The sequence below is a fragment of the Caretta caretta genome, chromosome 10 (genome assembly GCF_965140235.1).
Source record: "Caretta caretta isolate rCarCar2 chromosome 10, rCarCar1.hap1, whole genome shotgun sequence".
NCBI classification, from domain to species: domain Eukaryota; kingdom Metazoa; phylum Chordata; order Testudines; family Cheloniidae; genus Caretta; species Caretta caretta.
Window position 1 is genome coordinate 19,538,414 of NC_134215.1, and position 18,571 is coordinate 19,556,984.

The 18,571-nt window shown below is 42.3% G+C and overlaps 1 long non-coding RNA gene across 1 annotated transcript in view; it reads right to left on the reverse strand.

The window, feature by feature from the left end:
• Nucleotides 1-298: 298 nt before the first annotated feature.
• The window catches only part of LOC142073332 (uncharacterized), a 179,471-nt gene continuing 161,198 nt past the window's right edge, over nt 299-18,571 (reverse strand). The window contains exons 4-5 of the long non-coding RNA XR_012670150.1: nt 1,703-1,847; nt 299-587 (exon numbers count right to left, since the gene is read on the reverse strand). This is a non-coding gene — a long non-coding RNA (uncharacterized LOC142073332). The remainder of the gene's footprint in view (nt 588-1,702; nt 1,848-18,571) is intronic.

Sequence of the window (18,571 nt, forward strand, 5' to 3'; positions counted from 1 at the left end):
GCATCTTTCCTACCCCACAGATGGGGTAACTGGAGTGAATGGAACTTACAAAAGCTTGTGAGGAAAGATTAAAGTTTAGGTAAGGGGAAGTGCTTATAGGAAGGGCTGTCAATTAATCGCAGTTAACTCATGCAATTAACTCAAAAAAATTAATCGTGATTAATCACAGTTTTAATCGCACCGTTAAACAATAGAATACCAATTGAAATTTATTAAATATTTTTGGATGTTTTTCTACATTTTCAAATATATTGATTTCAATTACAACACAGAATACAAAGTGTATAGTGATCAATTTATCATTTTTACAGTGCAAGTATTTGTAATAAAAATAATATAAACAAAAGAAAGTATTTTTCAATTCACCTCATACAAGCACTGTAGTGCAATCTCTTTATCATTAAAGAGTAACTTACAAATGTAGATTTTTTTTGTTACATAACTGCACTCAAAAACAAAACAATGTAAAACTTTAGCGCCTACAAGTCCACTCAGTCCTACTTCTTGTTCAGCCAATCGCTAAGACAAACAAATTTTGTTTACATTTATGGAAGATAATGCTGCCCACTTCTTATTTACAATGTCACCTGAAAGAGAGAACAGACGTTTGAATGGCACTTCTGTAGCTGACATTGCAAGGAATTTACATGCCAGAACACGCTAAACATTCATGCGGCATCGATTTAGTGGGTCTAGTGAAGAGCGCTCTCCCATCGATTTCTGTACACCACCTCAACAAGAGGCAGAAGCAATGTTGGTGGGAGAACGTCTTCCATCGACATAGCATAGTGTGGACCCCGCAGTAAGTATATCTAAGCTAGGTCGACTTGAGTTACGCTACCAATGTAACTCAAATTGCATAGCTTAGATCGACTGGCAGCGGTAGTGTAGACCTGGCCTAAGAGTGGCAGGACAGTGTGGTTCCAATCGGAGAAGGGTGAAGGTAGCAAAACCTGTCCACAAAGAGGTGCATTTGAAAGGAGTCTAAAGTGCGGTTCGCCCTGTAACTGTGAAAACGACCCATCTCATTTTTTTAAATAGGATAGGCTCCAAGAAATGTTGATAACAAGAGTAAAATAATTAATTGGGTCATTTTACTGGAATTTAGCATTTGTGGTTCATACCAGGCTCCAATTTGCTGCTTTCATTTTAAAATTGCTTATTATTCCAAAAAAATGAATTGCCCCTATCTAAGTAAGGGCATTTTAAGGTTCATGGTGATTAGAGTAACAGCACTTACAACTCTCCATTAATACTTGCTTTGCATTAACCTTGATTTCCTGATTTAGGAAGTAAATGCTACCACAGAAAATCAGTCTCTCCCAATGTCTCCTTGAAACCTACGTCTTTTTTGTACAGGACAGAAAACATGGACAAAAATCACATTCCAACAGCAAGACAAAGGAAGTTAAAGCTTTGGCTTAAAAACACAAAAAGGCAGAGAATTCAGATTTAAATCCACAGTGCCAGGATCATCTCTCTCCATTGTGACTAATTAGAATATGATGGGAATAGCAGTTGTTCAAAGCTGCAAGCTGATTGGCTATTGGCTATTTGGACTTTTGGAAATCACCACAGCTGTACAATTTTTCACTCAAACAAAGCAAAACCAAAAAGCCATCGCTACATCCATTCTGTTTAATTGCTGAAAGATGAAAAATAGAAAGGTTTTTTAAAAAAAATAATAAACACTCAGACTCACCTCTCACTTTCAAAGTGATCCATTTGTTTGTAGCTGCAAAACATTTGCAAGATTCTGTGCTTCAAACCTCTATCCAGCTTTCTCCTTGATACCTGCTTTTCCTCACATCTACCTTCCCTCCTCCACTGTTGTGATGCATCAGGAACTAAAGGGCCAAAGAAAAAAATCTTACAGTTCATTGTAAATTGGTTTCTTGGGAGGCTGGGAGGGGAATTAGATTAATTCAGACAAGTACAGTACAAATGACAGTTTGAGATTTGCAAAGGCAACCACAGTTATTGTAACCACAAAACTTCAACTGACATGCACAGGACTTGTGTGGCTACATCCCCAGCATAGCTTTGACATTCTTAACCTAAGGATTTAATAATAGTACGTCAGAGGAAATGCCCCTCAGAGGAGCCAGCTGTAAGGGAAGAAGGTGCTCAATCCCTTCTGTTTGGAGTGAAACTGGTTTGTTGTTTGTTTGGGAGGAAGGTTGTGGAGGGGGGCGGTTGTTTGTTTTTTTAAAGAAAAAGTATTTTTCCTATAGAACTATCTTAAAGGCAAGGGGTTTATTATTTACTAGTACTAGGGAATCTGAAACTCACTTAGATGACCTGTGCTGTTTACAGCATTAGAAGGGGCACGGCTGGGATTGTCAAAGGAAGTTGGGTGCTCAAATCTATTGAAATTCAATGGGAGTTAGACTCCTAAATCCTTTAGGCTCCTCTTAAAGTCCCACCCTTAACAGTCAATCCTCTCTTGTTTAGCCTAGTTCCTAATTCTTCATCAGTCTTAGCACTTCTTCTACCCTAATGGGAATCATCGGCAATGGCTGGCTGGTAGCCGCTTATCCAGGCAGCAGTAGACTAAAATGCCCTAACAGTGGCTTGTGAATAAGAGAGACAGACTGATGGAGGAGAGGGTTAAGGGATTAAGGAGTCAATAAAGATGTCTGACAAATTAAGTGTTTGCCTGACTTATGAATTCCCGTCATTAGCAAGCTACTGATGTGACATAAAAAGCAATGCTTTTAACTTTACAGGTGTTCAGTTGCTGGCTTGCTGATTATTACAAAGAATGAAGAAAGGCAGAATGAATGATTGCCTAATAGGATTCTAAAATGTCCTCCTGCGGTGAAAAGATATTTTAGGTGCGAAATAGAAGCCCTGTAATGTGCATGTTTTTCAGTTTTATCATCAGAAAAGTATTATCTGCCTAATGATCCTTATGAAATTGGGTAGGCACAGAGTTAAGCTAGATTTGGGATGTCTTTAATGTTAAAAGATGGCAGCTACCACCTCAAAGAATGAACACGGCTGAGGACAAGCAGTTTAAGTAGCAATGAAACCTCTTTGGAATTACTTGTGTAGAAAATTGTTACTGATAATCCATTCTTAAAATACCAGCAATTAAAGGGTTCCCATACCAAGGGGATGAGTATGGCATGAATGCCAACAGGTGATAGATTAGACATAGAGATTCCATACCTGGCATGATATACTGAAAACTAACATTTGGTGTATTCTGATATTGTTGGTTACTCTTCCGTGTATTACGTTCCCTTGTGTCATATAGCAATAGCACATTAGGCCATCACAATAAACACCCTAATTACAGGGTCATACCCAGGGTAAGCAGGCTGCATTTTCTGAAACCAACATTTCTATTCAAACACATAGGTTGGCACTAGAGGGGGCCAGAGTGGAAGCTGACAGAAAGACCCTTTGTGTTCATTTTACTTTGCATCGTACTTGTGTTGTGTCTAATTTAAATTGTATGTTCCTCAGAAGGGAAACTGCCTTTCTTGCTGGTAAAGTGCAGATATATATGGTGATTGATACATAATAGAAATGAGTGAACAATAGAAAAGATATTCAAATATATTTCAGCCACTTATAAAATGAGTTTTGCCCCAGTTGTATTCACTCCCCTTTCTATTTGCTTTTGGGGTACATTTGAGGGAACACAGGTGTGCTCATATGACCGTTTGCCGAAAGAAAATTCTAGGTTTGAAGCAAAGATTTGTTTAAACAGGAAAAGAACTTTGTTTTGGGGAATGTCAGGCAGCACACATTTATAAAAGTTTGGATCAGGCAAACAGGGACAGCAACAACACCATCAGCCACTTCCTGACTTGGGGCAGGAGGCGTTTAGATCCTCTCTAATGGAACTGTGGGTGTTTTCATTGTCCCATATAAATACCTAATATTTCCTGAATCCAAATAGACTCCTGGACTCAGTGATACTTTTAAGTGATGAGTTCCATTGCTTTGTTTCCTTAACAATAAGTATTGCAGCAAACAGGCAGGGCTGTAAGAGGACTCTGCTCTTTGTCTCTATATCACACCTGGGAGCAACACCCAAGCTTGTGTTCCTGAGCCACTGGTCTTACAACATTGTATGTCCCTCCTGATATCTGAAGCTCTTTATGCAATTCTACTCACCACACTGCAAGGTTAATTATGTTGTTGACGTAAAAACTAGGCCGGGACTGCAGATTTGCTTCACATCAGCCACTGAACAGCCAGACAACAGTAACTTTTGGTCAATTCACATCAGAGCTTAATTCAGATTAGCAGCTCTCAGGTGAAAGGATTCAAAGCCTAGTACCAATTCTCCAAGCCATCTAGTCTTTTGGAAAGTAGAAAATGCTATGTATCACTTCCTAAAGCTCTGTGCTTCCTGTAATTATCAGTTTTAATATTAAAATATCAGATATACAGAACAGCCACAATTTGCCTTCCTTCTAAAATGAGTTGTGGCTCTACTGAAAGGGAGAGCTGGGCTGATGCTGAGTGAAGGATCCAAAGCGAACGGAGAGCATCGGGGCAGAGTTAAGAAAAACAAGACAGGCTCTCGCCAGTGGCAGGTCCTAAATCCTACAATGTACATTGAAAGGAAAGAACTGGCAATGATTACTCCTTCATCTCCTGAAAGCCAAAGCTGTGCATAGGGAAACAAGCATGGCTTTCACTACACTCAGGAAACAACCATGGCTTCCACATAGTCAGGCCAAAATTCTGATTAGCCACTCATCCATTCGTTGAGCCAAAATCTTCCCTTCCTGGCATGGCTGAATGAGTCCTAAGAGTCCTAACATAATGTCAGTGCTCTGAGTCGTGGCCATGTGATGTCAGCTTTGGATGTGATGCTAACACTATCCATTTATATTTTATCACAGAGCGATAGTGAAGTAGCTGTTCAATATCAGCATTAACAAACCATTGATCCAATTATCTGCCTTTCTATTTCATTTCAAATTTACAGCTTGGTTACTGCCTCCATGACAGGAATAGATTTTCTGGTGATTTCAGAAACAGTTAAGATGCCATTATGACTCAATAAAGGTGATCAAACATCTCTCTGAATGATTCTCTTAGATTAATAAAGCCGTTTGATGAATTAAGTCTGAACTGCAGCAAAGAGCAGTGTATAATATCCCAACATTGGGAAGATTTCTTTCCCCCTTTGTGCTGTTTTCAGTTTCATTTAATGTTAAGGACAAATTTGCAGTTATCAGGGGCTCTGAAAACTGAACCCTAAAGGACTCTCTACCCATCTGCAATGCTATGAGAGGGCTCCCCACATCACAAGTCTGGGGGTGCAGATTGTAAGTAGGCAGGAAGGAAACAGAGAAGGATTAGATGTAGGTGAAGCATGGGCATAGCCATAGCTGACCTACGAAGCTGAGACAACGTGAGGGGAAGAAGCTGCACCCAGTAAGTTATTTTGCCCCAGGAGCAAAGTGGGAGCGGAGGAGAGATTTGGACTGAGTCACAATTCCTTCCCACAGTTGTTCCTGGAACAGCACAGCTCTGAGCTACCCCTTACTCAGTGCTAAGTCTTACAGCTCAATCTAACTTAGGGTGACCAAAGCTGGCAGCTTCCCTTTAGAACCTCCAAGAGGTAGAAAAGAAAGTAAGTCTCAAAGAGCGGTGCATTAGCATTTTAGGCTGGAATTTCAAAGAGCAAGCATCCATTTCTCCTATTGAACTTCCATGGGCACCCAGCTCCCTTAGTAAATCGCAGCCATAGCTTTGATCCAAGTCCACTAACAAAGACAAAACAAACAGAAACTTGATTAGAATGAAGGTGCCAGAATTTATTCTTTTAATACTTGGAATTACATTTAGTACCGGTGAGAATAACAACATGAAATACTTCAAATAATATATAGATTAGATTGAATTTTTAATAGCAAATTATAATAGGCTAAAGAAAGTGTTACACTTTCAGACAAGCTCTGGATGTGCGAAGAGGTTGCATTCTTCGTCATCATGAAGCAGAGCTGGAAGTGCCCAAGTTGCATTGTCGGAATATATTAGACCACGCTGCTATTGAATGGTGGCACCGTAATTCATCATTTGTGACATCCTGTCAAATGATGTCACTGCCACCTGAAGTAACAGCTGTGAAGAGTAAAATGCATTTTGGAAGGGAGTTTGGAGTTACAGCCTTCTTTATTGTCAAGTATTTAAGATACACCCTACACTAACAACATAATTACCCCTATATCACACTGCTCTCAGCAATTTCTACAACTCTATTAGATAGGGGGCAAGTAGGTCTGTCTTTCAAAGCTGGTAAAACAACCAGCCACAAATTCAGGCTCACTTCTCTTTTTTTCCTCCTCCAGTGGGTGGAGACTGATCTTGCAAATGCAGCATCGGCAGCCACCCAACCCACTCAGAGCTATTCAGACTGGTAACCTGAGTGGGGGGGTATGCAAATACTGAGCACAGGAGCTACCAGGCATCAGAGGGTGTCTGAGATAAAGTTTATGGGTCCTCCCTGCAACCTCCTTTCTCAATCACCCTGGACAATATCACCATCCTGCCTGTCACTTAGGCACATCACCTGGGCTCATCTTCAACTGAGACCTGTGTCTAGGTCCTCACATCTAGGCTCAAAGATTCTTTCTGTATAAGATCTTTAATGCAGGGTCTTACCTATCCAGCCACACAGCTAAAAACCATGGGTGGCAGATAATGGAGGCCGGGGGACGCTAAGTCTCCCAAAACCCCCACTAATGCTCTCTGCCACAGCCCTGGAGCTGGGCCACGGCGGGACTCAGAGCTCCTCTCAGTGGCCTGGGCTCAGGGCTTGGCCCTGGCTGACTGCCTGCGGCTCCTCCGGACTGCTCTGGGCACCGACGGGCTAGCCAGAGTTCGGAGCTGCACTAGCGGGCCAGCCAGCGGGGTGTGGGGGCAGAATGGGCAGAGTGGGGACGGGGCCTCAGGGAGAAGGGGCAGAGCAGGGGGGATGCATGCACCACCCATGGCTAAAACTCTGTCCAGTTTCTCATAATCTCATACCTCAATGACTGAAACATCCTTCTCTCTGCTTTGACCTTCACAAATGCAATTTTATCCTGCTCATATCCATTCCAAATGCTGCTGCAAAGACCATTTTCCTAGCCAATAGCTTTGACCACATCATCTCTCTTTGCATCCCTCCAGTGGTCCCCCACCTCTAGAGCATCAGACAAACTGCTTGTCTTCACTTTCAAGTCCCTTCACAGTCAATCCCCACCCTATCCACCATAGGTGCCGACTCCATGGGTGCTCCGGGGCTGGAGCACCCACAGGGAAAAACTAGTGGGTGCTCCGCACCCACCCGCAGCCAAGCTCCCCTCCCCCAAACAGCTGTTTGGCTGCTCCGGAGGCGCAGGGAGCAGCGGGAACATGGCACGCTCAGGGGAAGAGACAGGGCCAGGTCAGGGCTTTGGGGAAGGAGTCGGAATATGGACAGGGAGGGAGCAGAGCTGGGGCGGGGACTTTGGGAAAGGGGTTGGAATGGGGGTGGGGCAGGGCCTCATGGAAGGGGTGGAGTTGAGGCGGGGCCAGGGGCAGAGTGGGGGTCGAGCACCCACCGGTGGGAGCAGAAGTCGGCACCTATGCTATCTACCATCTCTCTCATTCATTAGTGAGCCATCAGTGCTTGCCTGGAGATTTGTTATAGATACCAACTGGTGCAAGATCAGGCCCACGGTACACAGATTTAATCTATCTTCAGTTATTTCATTTTATTCCTTCTCACAAAGGAAGACTTTTTCCCCCTCAGAATTATTCCTGGCTCAGTTAGTGTTCTTGCCTTAAACTGCAAAGCTTGATGCCTGAAAGTAGCAATGATTTGGACTTAATGTTTTCTGCATTTACAACATTGAAAAAATCACGACATTTCAGACTGTGTGGTGCTCACAGCTGCTAACACAAAGTAATACGGTAAATAAATTAGAAAAGGCCTGACAACAGGAGTCTGCTCTTTTATGTTCGTGATCACTCTGGGCTTGGCAGAATCCAATTTATTTTTTGTAATTTTGACGGATAATACTGATGTTTATTTTTAAGTGTTTTTTCTATTTTTATTCATTAAAATTGTCAGTTGCACAAGATTATGCATTTTAAGCTTTTTTCTATTTTTATCTGTTTAAATTTTCACAGCTGTTGGAAATTAGGTGTGGGGTTCAGACAATAATTACCGAATGATAGGCATTGAGATTTTAAAAGTGAAAGCTTCATAACCATTAAAACAGATTTCCAACATCACATCTCAAAATATTCATAGTAAATATCCTTACACCAAACTTGACTAAGTTCTCAAGCTGCATTTTCTTTACTTTGCCTATCTGTACATTTCTATTATTCGCAAAAAGAAAAGGAGTACTTGTGGCACCTTAGAGACTAACCAATTTATTTGAGCATGAGCTTTCGTGAGCTACAGCTCACTTCATCGGATGCTGTAGCTCACGAAAGCTCATGCTCAAATAAATTGGTTAGTCTCTAAGGTGCCACAAGTACTCCTTTTCTTTTTGCGAATACAGACTAACACGGCTGTTCCTCTGAAACATTTCTATTATTGTCGATGGAAATATCCTTTTCAAGCTGTGTATGTGTGTACGATGAAATCGATATTTACCAGCATTTACTGATCATCTAATCCTTCCAAGCCAAATCATTTTGCAGTAACACAGGGATAGTGTGGAGTAAGACTGCATTATTGGAGGCAAGTCAAGGCTCTTAATGTCAGATGCTTCTCTCTCTAAAACACTGCAAACTATAATTCGCATCCAAAATACCAATGGATTGTCAATCCCTACTAAAACGCCATCAATGACTCTGTAGTCCAGTAGTTAGGGCACTGGGTGGGTGCACTGGGGTCCAGTCCCCCTACTCCAGTCACTCTTTCATTATTTATTCAGTGCAACAGCTTCCACAGGAGAGACTGAGGGAGCCGCACGTCAGAATATACCAAAGCTCAGTGGTTAGAGCCTCTCCTGAGAGGTGGGAGACCCCTGTTCAAATGTTTTCTCCCCCTCTGGGGGATCGGAGAGGGAACTGAACCTGTGTTCCCCAGGCAAGTACTCTAACCACTGGGCTAAAAGTTATAAGGTGGGCACTTCCACCAGGATTTTGAATGGGTTCCAATGTGGTTGGCGTACAGAGGGTGCCTAGGGAATTTTTACCCTGAAAAACTAGAGAGTTTAGATGCCTGCAGTGATTGGCGAGAGTTTTGTGGATCACAGTGGAGGCAAAACTGGGGCTTAGATGCCTAAAACAGGAACTTAGAAGCCTAAGTCAGGGCTTTACACACTTAAGTTCTTTTGTAGATCCCAACCCAAGTGGGTAATTAGTGTAGTCCCAGATCCCTGGCCATGCCTTCTCTTTCATAACCTCCCCTCTTCACTGCACTCTGCTCCATTGGTGGAGCAGGAGGGGACCGCCGGAGCCTTAGTTATTTCCCCTGTAATGTATGTGTTCAAGGCTGAAGCTAGCGCACAGTCACTAACAGCACCTGTGAGTCTCTGTTATGTAGCACAAGCATCAGCAAGGCTCGTATCCTGTAAAATTCATTCATGGAATAATGCCAATGAAATCTCATCCCAAAGGTGTGAATCTTCCCAACTACAGATTTTAGTGACATTTAAGTGCAAAAGCTATTTGGTGGGTGACATATGATCCAACATTGCTTTTGTCGCATGCATGCCTTCCATCTTTTTCCAAGTAGCCTCTTATTTCCGATCACTGACGTGAATATCAATTTTGAACTGGCACGGCCTTCCATCTGTTCCACTCATCTGCTGGATTTTTGCTCCCGTTACTTCAGAGCATGGGGAATTATCTCCTCTTTTCATCTGTTCTCACATTCCTTGGGAATTTGTTTCTGATCTATTTCACGAGGGTTTCTACTGAATATACTTACTTTTACTCCAGTGACAAAATGATGACATGATTCAGCTTTGTAAGCTATCATGATAGTTCTGCCTGCTAATTAAAGCATTCAGATGGGAGAGACTCATCTACAGATTCCAATCAGGCTTGGATAGATCACTGTGGTGAGTCACAGAAGAAGAGATTTGTATAGAGGTTTATGTAATGTAAAGTTCCCTTTTCCTTGTTGCTGCCAATCACCCCTCACTCAGGCCAAGCAGGACCAGATGACAATCTCTTGACCTCCCAATTCTGGCTCCTGTACAGCCGGTTTTGAAGCTATCATAATTTACTGTACATCAAACTACAGCATAGTATCTTGATAATGTTACAAAAAATATAATGCATTTATAACCTAATAACAATAATTCCTGAGCTCTCATAAGCGTTTTTGTCACAGATCTCGAAGCATCCTTGTAAAATGCTTTATCCCCTTTTTACAGATAGAGAAACTGAGGCACGGAGTGGTGAAGTGATTTGCTTGAAGTTGCACAGCTGGCTTGTGCAAGAGCCGGGAATAGAACTCAAGTGTCCTGAGTCAGTCCAGTCCTCTTCCCACTTTAGAGAGACAGGGTTTGGGGGCACCTCAGTCTCTCCTGTTCTCCGCCTGTGGCACACAATTGGATCTCCTGAGGTCTGTATGCTTTAGTTTAACTTTGGACGGAATGTAGTCCTGCAATACACAGGAAACCAGACTAGATGATCTAATCATTATGTCTGACCTTAAACTCTGAGACTATGAAGTAGCATGAGTAGTTCCCAGTCTTTCATATATTAACAGTTACATCAATCTTTAACAATATTTGGAAAAGGGATCTAATGACATTAAGTCCATGTTACCCCAAACACAAACTACCCCACATAGAGGAGCCAGGAAACTAGGATTTTGAACTGTGGCGTTTCCTCTGAATTCATCCCTTGGGAGACCCTTTTGCACTCTCACCTCTCCTCTCCCTCAAACAGACAGAAATAGGAGCTGGTTGAATACCTAAATGAGAGAACCCTCAAGATCAGCACAGTGCTTAGAGGATCTGCGGAGGCCATATGCTTCTGCACTTGCTCCTGGTTCTTCAGCTCCAATATCTTGACAACATAGCTCCTGCTAGGGAATCCCCCATCAGCTACTTCATGTGGAAAGTCAGTAGGGATAAAGGCCCTATAATATCTGCATACCGAGCTGTGCATAGATTAATATGTAGGCAGATGGCAGCTGTTAAAAGAGCTGGTGGTGCAATATTAAAATGACAGGTCCCAACCAAATATAGAAGAGGTAGGGTAACCTCTTAGCAGGCATAGGAACACTACTGAATCCTGCAGGTTAGTCCCTATTGGCTCACTGTACAATATAAAGGGATAGAGGAGTAACCCACCATAGAGAAAACTAGGTTCTGTAGTGTATAGAAATTTGGTAGTATTCCTTTAAATAGTTTGGGAGCCCTCCAGCGGGCCTCCCTGACTTCTACTGCAGAAGCCACTAGATCGTAACAGAGCAGAAGTGGAATGTATGTTTGTAGCTAGACTTCATATGTTTGTATATCATTAGTAACAGGATTATTTGGAACCCAACTGTGTCTGTGTAGTTTCCACATGTTATTAATGTTGTACAGAGAGCAAAGACACAACAGAACCCTTTGGCAGCCAGGCTGGAGCTTACATGATACTTAGTTTGAGTTACTTTCAGAGATAAAGCCACTCCCTCCCCTTTATGGGACCAGAGACTCCATCCGGATACAGGCAGGAAAATCAGAATGCTGGCTGGTCATGCACCCACATCCATTCCATTCCACCTAGACATTTCATTACTGCTGCACAATGCTGTGGTCAGCTCCCTTCACCTATTCTTAATGGTAGCATGAAAGTGTGGCCAAAAAAAAGTTTAGTCAATCAACTCAGGAAGAACTTAAAGTGCCTTTTTAAACAGAGTCCAAACATTTTGAGAGAGATTCAATACATTGATTACCTTTTCAAAACTACACACATTTTCCCTTCTGCTTTCTGCATTTTAGCATTTGAGGCTCAGTCAGTTCTCTTGTGCACGGCCCTTGCCTGCTGCGTTAGACTAATCAATAAGAAATTATACTTTTACCTTGCTATTTTTCAAGTAATGTAACTGCAACACATTTCTCTCTCATTCATTACATTATCGATTGAGAAACAAAAACAGAGAAAACAAATGGAAATTCCTAATCGCATTCCTAATGCTGCAATCTAGTTATGAAGAATTGCTCTGCCAATGCTAACTTCATCCGCAGAGAAGATTCCTTTAACTGTGTGTACGCTCTAGGTTGCATGGAGCTGTTTTTGTTATCAGTAAAATAAACTAATTATCATAAGATTAATTTCTCTCAAAGAACTTTTGCTCAATTAAGAATCAGTCAGCACAGGTGTGCTATCTGATTACCCCACAGGTTGGGTCGACCAGCTGTGACTGCTCTTTCCTACATGTATTCACGATCTGTCTTATTTTACTGATAAATGGTTGTTTTCCATGGGAAGAGCCAGCAACAATCAGTTAGAGATATTAACATCAATTTAAGAGAATACAGCAGATTAGGCATAAAAGATGAGCACAGTTTATATATTCAGTTGGCTTGTGCAATAAGTGCTACAAGTGAATTGCCTTGTTGTTTACAAGTAGACGAGTCAAAATCAGAGTTTGGTCCTGTTGTCTTTATGCATGCAAGCCTCCCGCTGGACTCACCAAGCGGGCTTGCTCAGCAGTCCTTGCACAAACATGGGGGTTAGGAGGTACCACACAGTTACACACTTTGTTTTCCTCTAGAGCATTAAAGCCTAGCTTGGTGAAAGTTTCCCTTCCTGTGTAGGACATCTGGAACATGATGCAACCACCTGACAATGTAACCATTCATTTTCTGGACAAGTTTAAGTGAATTAGACCCAGACCATCAGATGGTCCCTAAACCTTGCACAGCTGCACAGGAAAGAGGGGATGTCACAAAGGCTCTCCCTCCTCCCATGCCACCTTAGGCAGCGGTCCTGAATTTTCTTGTATCCATGCAAGGATACACATCTTACATTCTTTTCCTGTTTGAATGAGGCAGTCAAAGTTAATTTGGACATTTGTCATTTCATTTTCCCTGTAAAAAGGATAGCTACAATTCTGAGCATAGACCACACCCATCAGTGGCCACACAAACATTTTCTGTCGGGTTCACCGGGGACATGGAAGAACTATCTGATGCACACTTTGACGGACTGAATACATTATTGGGGCAGAGATATGCATTTCCTCATATAAAGCAATGCCCGGCACAAGGATGTACAAAGGCTGCCGGATTCTAAAATTCATCCAACTCCTTCGAAACATTTTTAGCAAAGGTAAGTGCAGAGCGAGAAAAGGTTGTTGTACATTAACCTTTTCATTAAAGTGTCATCATACAAAGACACTGTCATGGAAAGAGGGAGCCTGCTGAACAGATGGTAACATTCCAAGTGGGAGAATGAGCCTGAGTGTTGACGTAATACCCCAGAAGGATGAATCTCACTGGGAATGGGGGTTGAAGGAATAAGAGTCAATAAAACAAATAAATAAATGGCACACTCCCCTCGCGATTAATCTGTTGTTACATTGGGAGCCTCTCCCCCCGAAGAATTTGCCAGACCTGCACATTAACACTTGAATGGTTTTAGTCATATAAGTGTATGAGTAGAATGCATCTCAGAGAAAAAAAAATCATGAAAGGTACTAAATGTCTTTACTGTATGGCCTCCAGGGGTGAAAGTAAGTTAAATGACTTACCGGTACACCGGAGTCCTGAGCAGGGGGCATGGCCTCAACTGGAATAGGCGTGGCCTCAACCGGAGGAGGCAGAGCCTTAAATCTTGATTTAAAGGGCCCGGGGCTCCAGCTGCAGTAGTGGCAGCTGGGAGCCCCAGGCCCTTTAAATCACCCCCGAGCTACCAGCTGCTGTGGCTCTCTTTAGGAGAGTGATCACTTTAGATAAGCTATTACCAGCAGGAGAGTGGGGTGGGGGGAGAGAAAACCTTTTGTAGTGATAAACACCCATTTTTTCATGGTTTGTGTGTATAAAAACATCTTCTGTATTTTCCACAGGATGCATCTGATGAAGTGAGCTGTAGCTCACGAAAGCTTATGCTCAAATAAATTGGTTAGTCTCTAAGGTGCCACAAGCACTCCTTTTCTTTTTTTATAAATGCTATGAAAATACAGCAATAGTAAGTTTGCACCCAAGGTAAGATTTGTAGTTGGCTAAACCATGGTTGAACATTTGAGATACTGACAACAATGAGTATATCTATTCTACTCGAAAGGTGAGTGCTATGGGCTGGATTTTAAAGAGCTCCCCTCCCATTTAGGCACCAAAACAAACGGTCAAATTTTCAAGCGAGCTCGGCACATTGGGTGCTTTTGAAAAATCTGTCTCTTATTTAGCCCTAATTGGCAGCTCAGCTCTTCCAAGTCTGTACTTGGTTATAAGTGCTGAGTATTATAAAGAAAGTAAAAGAAAGTAAATATTATAAAGTATAATAAAGAAATTATTATTATTATTATAAAGAAATTATAAAGAAAGTAAATATATTCCCACAGAGTGGACATTTTTCACCATAATTCACAAGGAATTAGGGATCCAACTGCTATTATTAACACAAATTGCAAACCAAGTCCATTACCCAACCATCCATCCATCTTCATGCCAACGAAAATATGCCCCTGGATGACACGCAGCTTGACAATTGATCTTTCATAAATATTAGATGGTTCTAAATTCAAGAAACTAACAGAGTAGTGCTGTTTGGGAATCAATACATCTGTTCACTGGCTACATCAAAGATAATAGCAGGGAAATAGTTTTGAACTATTGGGGGGGGTGGCCCTTAAAAGAAATTAATACTATCGGGCTATGTTCTAGAAAATCCAGTGACTTGGGAGTTCTCCCTGAGAGGATGTGATGCCTACAAACAAACTAGAGTTTACCTGGAATCGTCTGTGAAGGGGACGCTCACCAGCCAGTGTGCCCCCTCATGTCTGGGCATGGGGCAGCAGCCTCTAACTCTGGGACCCGTGTCAGCTCCCTCACCACCACCAGCCCCGAGCCTGCGATGGTTTGTCCCTTCCCACAACTCAGCCCTGCAGCCTGGTTGCTTATAATCCCCACCCTTTCCTTGGATTCTAAGGAATCAAACAAAAAAATCTAGTGACGTCCTGCAAGGTTGTCAGCCCCACCCTACACTCAATAGTCCTTTCGCCCTGGTATCAGGAGCCTACAAATTTACCCTAACAGTAAGCTCACTTGTGAAAAGTGAGTGAACATTCATAAAATGTCACAGTAACCCACAACTTTAATCTGGAGCGATGTCCTGACCAAACTTGCCAAAGAGAGGGAAAGCTGCTAAATCGCACATCATCTGGGATGTTAGACTTTGTCATCCACCTCCTGCACGTGTCCTTTTCTTTCCCTGCCATATTTCTTCTCTTTCCTATCCCTCTTTTTCCTTCTGTCTAATAAGAGTCTGACTTTGCAGCCAAGACTGGATATTTAGCAACAATACTGTAATTGTGTGATCAGAAAGGCAGGTAAAAGCAATGTCCTAAACAGCCCCAGGATGGTACAAGTTTGCCAGGTTTTGGAGTGGCTGCTAAGACCGTATGCAATGCCTCTGTTCTTCCAGCAGTAAGATTGCAAATAAAAGTCAAAGTGATTTCAACTATCTTCTTTTCTTGTCCCCCAAAAGGACAGTAATAACTGTCTTTAATACCCTCTGAAAGACTGACAAATAGACCGGCGCATGATTAGGATTCTTCTACATTTGTCTGGGGCTGTCTGAATGGCATCCACCTTTATGTCTCTTGAGGTTTCTTATACATTTATTGCCTTGGAAGTGCTTGAATAGTCTTCTTCTGTGTTAGCTTGGAGCGGCCTGAATTGAGCTGACTACTCTGTTCCAGTGCTCTCACCTCATTACTTTGGAAGGATTTTCCTTTGTGACTAAAAAGAACGAGGTGTACTTGTGGCACCTTAGAGACTAACAAATTTATGTGAGCATAAGCTTTCGTGGGCTAAAACTCACTTCATCAGATGCATGCAGTGGAAAATACAATAGGAAGATAGACAGATAGATATACACACACACACACACAGAGAACATGAAAAAATGGGTGTTGCCATACCCACTATAACGAGAGTGATCAGTTAAGGTGAACTATTATCAGCAGGAGAAAAAAAACCTTTTGTAGTGATAATCAGGATGGCCCATTTCCAGCAGTTGACAAGAAGGTATGAGTAACAGTAGGGGGGAAAAATAAGCATGGGGAAATAGTTTTACTTTGTGTAATGACCCATCCACTCCCAGTCTTTATTCAAGCCTAATTTAATAGTGTCCAGTTTGCAAATTAATTCCAATTCAGCTGTCTCTCATTGGAGTCTGTTTTTGAAGTTTTTTTTGTTGTAATATTGTGACTTTTAGGTCTGTAATCGAGTGACCAGGGAGATTGAAGTGTTCTCTGACTGCTTTTTGAATGTTATAATTCTTGACGTCTGATTTGTGTCCATTTATTCTTTTACGTAGAGACTGTCCGGTTTGGCCAATGTACAAGGCAGAGGGGCATTGCTGGCACATGATGGCATATATCACATTGGTAGATGTGCAGGTGAACGAGCCTCTGATAGTGTAGCTGTTGTGATTAAGTCCTCTGATGGTGTCCCCTGAATAGATATGTGGACAGAGTTGGCAACGGGCTTTGTTGCAAGGACAGGCTCATGGGTTAGTGTTTTTGTTGTGTGGTGCGTGGTTGCTGGTGAGTATTTGCTTCAGGTGTGCCTTTGTGACTGTGGCCATTCTTAAACAAGATTTTTCTTGTTCACTTATGGATGTGCTTGAACAGGCTTCTTCAGAATTGGTGTTTTCTGCAACAGTGACACAATAATTGTGAATTGAAGCTGCGGCAAAATATTATGGGGAAAAGTCTCAGGCGAGGTCCTAATAACTCCCATACGTGTGCCATTACTGTGTGCCACTCACCATGGTGTGTTACTGTGGAAGTGGTTTGGATTGGGTTTTCCTTCCTTGCTGTGGAGGGACTGAATGCTGATTTCTCCCCACCCCTATTCTGTTCACACATATCCATACATACATACACACAATCAATGCAGAGGCTATAGGAAGCATTTGCCTTTCTGTTTTTCCCATATTGTGGGAACATGCATTAGAAGATACTCTGGGGCAGGTGATTGGGGTTCACTATCCCAAATGCCCCAGATTGATAGGCATTATAGTATATACCCAGCTAAACTGTAATCACATGGCCCGGTGGGTGGGTCCTCTTCTTTATACAAACAGTGACAGATTATTAAGAATAATTCTTAGCTCTTGTACAGAGATTTTATATGTTCAAAGTGCTGCACAAACATTAACCAACCGGTTAATTACTCTAGAACTACTGCCAGTAAGATTATTGGTCACTTCTGTTTTATGCACTTAGAGCCAAATGCCACCCTTTTGCCCCCGTCCTCCATCACGACCATGAAAAGCCCCAAATGCAGCAGAATTCCCCCACTTCTGCAGTAAAGGGGAAATGCAGATCTCAGAGAAGCCATTCGGTGGGTCAGAGGAGCTTTTCTGCATACTGCCTCCGTCAGCAACAGCCAAAAAGCAGGTGTGGGGATGAGGTGGTCCAAGGAGAAATTGGGGGAATGGCCCAAAAGCATAAACTCCTTGCATAGAAAGCATGCAGCAGCCCTAGCTGCCATGGGCTGTAATACTAGCAATGGAGTGACTGGGCAACAGCTCTGCACAAAGAAACCAAACTGAGGGGAGAGGGGAAGAGTCTCTCCCTAGATCATAAGAATGGGCACATTTAGTCAAGCAGAAAATGTAGGGTTGCCAACCCTCTCAGATTGTCCTGGAGTCTACAGGAATTAAATATTAATCTTTAATTAAAAATTATGCCATGTGATAAAATTTCCAGGAATTCATCCAACCAAAGTTGGCAACCCTAGGAGAAGGCTCAGGACTTGGCCCTAAATTAGCCTCAGGAGTTTCTCTTAACCCTCAATATCCATGACACAGCATTGCTCAAGGGTTTCCTTTATGTTACACCTTCATGTAGCCTAGGCATGACAGGCCAAATTTTGCACTGACTTAAGGATAACGGAATTATATAAAGTGCAGAGCGGAATCTGGCCCAGAGATAATTACGACATTTCTTTCTCTCTCTCTTTCAACAGTAGTTTATAAGGCCTACATAGGAATGGTGTGGTGATAGCTCTGGGGAATGCAATGGATCAAAATGAATGATCCAAGCCACACCTAGGGATGAACTTCACCTAGGGATGAACCTGTGCATAGGGCCAGCACAACACCTATGCATCACTTAAGCCCTATATTGAGAGATAACATATTAATTAAATGGAACTTACATAGTTCATAGGCCTTGTGCCGGCCCTCTGCCATGGGAGTAAATTCAGTACTGCCAACCCCAAGCTGTCAAAAATCATGAGTTTACATGTTAGGTCACAGTAGTCATGAGATTTTTAAAAGGCATAATTCATCTTCAGTTCTTTTTATTTTTATTTTCAGACCCACAAGGAAGTTTCTTTGGGCAAAGTACAAAGCGGTTTGTATCTTTCCTGCCCAGTCCCCATCAACCATCCACAAGTAGAAAATATTCTACCTTGCCAATGAGCTCATACTC